A 5,729-nucleotide genomic window follows, 5' to 3' on the forward strand; every position below is an offset into this window, starting at 1 on the left:
ACCTTGTTTCTGTGTTTTCCTGTGTTCTGTTTTGTTTTAGTTCCTGTGTGCCCTTATTTATTTACAGTGGGTACGGAAAGTATTCAGAACCCCTTAAATTTTTCACTCTTTGTTATATTGCAGCCATTTGCTAAAATCATTTGTTAATTTTTTTTCCTCATTAATGTACACACAGCACCCCATATTGACAGAAAAACACAGAATTGTTGACATTTTTGCAGATTTATTAAAAAAGAAATAAGGGGGTCTGAATACTTTCCGTACCCACTGTATATGTTCCTGGTCTCGTTTAGCCTGATTAATTTACCTCCATCACCTTTGTTTAGTTAATTATCCTCATCTGTCTATGTATTTAAGTTGTTCCCTTTCAGTCACTCTCTGTTCGGTCACCGTTATACTAAGTTGTGTTTTCTCTTGCGTATCTGCCTGAGTTTGAGTCCACTATTGAATTGAGAGCTTTTGGACTTTCCCTGCTTTCTCCTTTGCCTTGCTTCTACACAATCCGTGACAATAGCTTTAATGAAAGAGTAAATGTATAGGCCTACATTTATTCTGTTTGGACTTAACTCTGCCATTCCCACCATGCTTCTTCATTCATGTTCTCTCCCTCTCTTGATCAGGGAACACTGTCAAGACTTTTTGCCAATGGAAATCCATCATTCATCCCTCCAATTACAAATATGACAGCAAGCAGGCCTGTCCTGAAAATCTTGAATGTCTGCTTATCTGCCCAACTGGTAATGTGAGTGTATTGTTTGTGAAATGCATGTTTTATTGCTTTTATGTACTGATAGGCCATCAGACGAATTGTCATTGACACTTAGAAGTATAACTGAACTGACATTGCTTTGCTTTATGCTTGTTTTTATTTATTCTGCAAATCAATGAAAAGCAGCAGTGCTTTTTAGCAACTGATTTATAATCATTTACTATTTTCTAAACATGCCTGCATATCTTTACAGTAGGATACTTCTTACTAATTTGATATATATTGATATCAGTTATCATGATGTGAACTGTAATAATGAGTCTTTAATATTCTGTCCACCCTGTTTAGCACATAGTAATATAAAATTATTCAAAACAAAGGGTTTGATGTTTTATTGTCCTTATACATGCACTGAGTAAAATAACATATTGCAGATAATATCAGTGCTACAACTTCACTTTCTTAAGGTAAGATTCAACTGCCTATGCTATAGTGCTAATTTGTATCAAGCTGCTAAAATAGAAGTGGTCAAGAAACCAGAATGTTATGAAAAGAACAGGCATTTTTATTTTAAAATGTTCATGGCCACTTTTTCTTATTTGTAGTTACTTTAACCTTGTAAATGTGAAACAGTTAGAACATGATACAAGGTGACAGTCATCCTTCAAGCAAAATAAAGGGCAAAAGTGACTATGCTATGGTTCTGGAAGTGTTTTCCCATTCATTTTTTTTTTCATAGGGATTTATGAAAATTCTGCAATGAAAGTTTTTGAATCAAACATTGCATCTCTGAGATGAGTCACAAAATTCCAACTTTCATTTAAAATACAATGTTTAAGGAAGAAAAAAGGCAAAGGCACAGTGGCTAAGAGAGCTCAACGCGCTGCAAATGAAAAAAACACATTCAAATAGAAAAAAACACCTGCAAAACATCTTAATCAATTTGACAACACACGCGCTGCAAATTCTCACAACACAAACAAATACAGAAACGCGCTACAAATACAACGCACTGCAAATTCTCACAACACAAACAAACGTGCTTCCCTTAAACATTTTTGATGTGATCTGTGCATATTTGCAGCGCATTTCTGTTTTTGTTTGTTTGTTTTGTACTTGCCGCGCATTTCTTTGTTTGTGTTGTGAGGATTTGCAGAGTTTCTGTATTTGCAGTGCGTTTCTGTATTTGGTTGGTTGTGTTGTGAGAATTTGCAGCGCGCGTTATCAAATTGATGAAAATGTTTTCTTAATTTGCAGGTGTTTTTTCTATTTGCATGTGTTTTTTTTTTCATTTGCAGTGCGTTGAGCTCTCTCAGCCACCGTACAAAGGTGTTTGACTTTGTCTTTTGAGACAATGAACTACACATCACATAAAGCATTGTGAGGGTGGTGTTGGCTGATTGCCCATGTTAGGCGTGAGTGACTCATATATATGTGGGTAATTTTGTTGCTTCCGAGAAGTGTCGGTAGTCACACAGAGCAATAAATCAGAAGACATCGGATTGCTTTGCTTTGAGTATGTGTGTTGACTATTCCTTTTACCTTGAGCGCACACTGCACCATCATTTTCTAGCTTTTTTAGTCCCATCATTTTCTTGTGAACTTAATAAGGTTTCGATGTTTTGTCAGACCATACCTATTTTCATTAGACTGATCTTGTCAGATTGTTTAGGTTATGCAGAGTACAATAATATTATATTAATCATGGTCTGCCATACTGCCTGTTTATCAGTTTGAATTTTATTTATTTTTTCAAAATCCTCCTATATGTGTCCATGCTGGCCAAAGTTACGAAGAGCCTTTTGATAAACCTTGTTTAACAAATCAATGAATTTGATGGCAGGTGTCAGGACTCAGGATTGATCTCTCCTTTGTTCTAGCCTTTGTTTTTGTTTTCATTCTTTGTACATGGTTCATTATCTCTCAGCTGTTTCTACTCTACTGTTCTTGATTCCTCCACTTTATATTCTATTCCTTCTGCTCTGTTTCTTTGCCAGTGTGTTTTTATACAATCACACAAACCTTTCTGTTTTGTCTAGTTCTTTAATCTTGTCTAGTTAACCAGTCTTTATGTCAGTCTAGTTAGGGCAATAACCATGTTTTGAACATTTAGTGGAATTCTTAAAATGTATTTTATTTATCAAAATATAGGCCTATTAGAACTTATGCATCAGAGAAACAAGCGTACAGCCATCTTTAGAATCTGGCTATGCACTTCTGTTTTGTGGTAGCTCTAGCACTGTTGAAGAGTAATTATCTGGTGAAGTGGATTTACTTTTTGAAGAGTTAACGAAAGTTATCATGAGCATTGTAATGTTCGAAACAAATGTCATAACAAATGTTATTAGACCGAGAAGATTTTAAAACAAGCGTTTCATTCATAAATTCACACGACCTTACCTTTACAATGTGGAAATACAAACGGAATACAGAAGACAACGAGCGCACTGCTGAAAATGGACAGAGCTACATAAGGTCTATTAAGAAATATAACAGTGAAGGAAAGTTTAGGTCTAATAGTAGTTGGCAAGTAATCATTTTGAACTATTTGCAAATAAAATAAAATAAAAACCATGCACACATTCACACTTTTTTTGTATGCCCAAAACAACAAACAAAGCGTTTCATGAATTGTATTAGTGATCATTAAGAAAATACATCTTTTGTATTTATTCAGAGGGGGTGTAGGCTACTCATTTATTCTGTGCACTGTAACTTGAGGACACCACTCTCACACGTCCTTTCCCACTAGCAACATCTGTGGCTGATGTGTGTTAGGGAAGTAGGAAGAATTAGTCATATTTGACCTTTTTCGGCAGCAAAAGCACAATAGCAAAAGGCCAAAGATCCCCCTGGCATGAACTGAATATTGTATCTGCTCTAAAGTTCTTAATGAATTCCTTCCACATCAATCAAAACATAGAAATACCAAGCAGCGCAAAATATTCTTTTGAAATTCTTTGTTGCCCTACAACATAAATCAATGTGCAAAGACTGAGATCATATTATTTTCAGTGTTTTTCATTTTGCAGACAATATGTGCAACTATAAGATTTCTCTCTATCATGCCACTGAAGGAAGAAAGAAAAAAAGGTTTAGCATATTAGTTAACGAGTTATTTATTTTGATACATTTCTGAAATGGATGAAGTATTGTCAGATCTGATTTGACCAACAATATACCCTGATACCAGAAACCAGAATATTATGTATTGACATTTTACGTTTTTATCCATACAGGCTACTTATGGAACTAATGGAATGACATAATCTGAACACAGATCATTTATGTTTGCTTTGATATCTGATATTGCTGACTATAAAAACAGCAATTCATGCATAAGATCCTGTGACTGTTTTTCAGCCACAGATATTACAAACATGAACTTGTCAAGAAACATTCAAACAAAGTGCTGCGGCTGCACAATTATGTGATTCGTGTGAGTGAAAACTATTGTATTATCACAGTGTAATGCTATTCATTCAGTTTCATGGTATAGTGTTCACTCATCAGTGTTGCTCATTCAGACACACCCAGTAATGCACTCTTATATTACCTTGTCTACAGTATGCCATTACAATTTATTGTCTTTTTAATTGTTGAAATATCATAGGTATCAACACTATAGGTATAATTTGTCACTAACTAGACACATGTCAAAGTAATCAGTGAGTTGTTAGTCTTGAGGTAGAATTTAAATACTTAGATTTTAGTTGAATGGCGGATGTTGAAATTGCTGACATTTTAAATTCTGAGTTGGTAAATTAAAGGTCATTCTGTCGCTATACACAATGAACACAATGAACAGAAAATTACAGCACATTTGTCCTGGTGATCTTTTTTGCAGCTTGGAAAGTATAAAATACCTCGACAAACAAGATCTTACGACCAAAACAGAGACCTTCTGTCACAAAGCATTCATACTTCTTTTGTTGTTCTCTGAAATGCTGAAGAAAGCTCATGTGTATCAAACCTAGGAATGCAGGGTTGTCCAATCCTTTTCCTGGAGGCCAAGGAGTTTCGCTTCAATCTGACCAAACACACTTGCCTAGAAGTTTCCAGTAATCCCAAAGACTTTGCTTAGATGGTTCAGTGTTTTTTATTAGGGTTGGAGCTAAACACTTAAGGACAATGGTCCTTCGAGAGCAGGTTTGGACATCCCATGCATTCAGGCCCGGATTAAGAACACATAGGGCCCTGGGGCTATAGCAAACCCAAGGGGCCCCCCTTCATAGTAGCCTTGGTACCACAACATTTTCTACCACAGGATTTTTTTTTTTTTTATCAAATCTCCAACACACAGAGATACACTGAGTATGCACAGTAAATATTCCAGGCTACAACACATTAAAAGAATAAATACATTAACACTAGATATATGAAGTCAAAGCAAACATGTTTCCAGAAGCAGCAACAACTTTTGAGCATATACAGCTCCCTTAAGGAGTTTACTTTAAATAGTTTTATTATTAGAAGGTCTTCTGGCCCTAGAAGAGGAGAATCATCAGGGCTGGACTGGTGCTAAAATTCAGCCCAACTGGCCCACACAGTCCCCCATAAATTTTAATGAAAAGCTGAATCCAGAGATAACTGTATTAATAGTATACCTTTTTTTAAATGACTTATTGCCTTTATTCTTTATTTTATTTAATATGCTATATACGTAGTCTATACTAATTTTTGTGACATTAATAATAAAATATCATTAATGCCATATTTCTACAGTGTCATTAACTGCATGTTAAATAGGTGTGGTTTTGTGGATTAAACTGCTTATTTACAGTTTTGTACAGTTGACCTCGACACTTTTTGTTTACGTGGTCTGTGCTATTCAATCTGGTTTCCGCTAGCTTCACCACAGAGACTTTACTCTTCACATATAAGTGTCCTGTGTCGAATTCAAATGGGCAAGCGCTGCTTATTATCACTTCAAACGAGCGGCGAAAGTGTCGAGCTGCAGTTGTTGTCAGCGCTGTGTGGGCTCGAGACACCGGTCCGGTGGGGTCAGGCTGTTCTCTTG

This window comes from Sinocyclocheilus anshuiensis, unplaced genomic scaffold (genome assembly GCF_001515605.1).
Source record: "Sinocyclocheilus anshuiensis isolate Anshui unplaced genomic scaffold, SAMN03320099.WGS_v1.1 scaffold3094, whole genome shotgun sequence".
NCBI classification, from domain to species: domain Eukaryota; kingdom Metazoa; phylum Chordata; class Actinopteri; order Cypriniformes; family Cyprinidae; genus Sinocyclocheilus; species Sinocyclocheilus anshuiensis.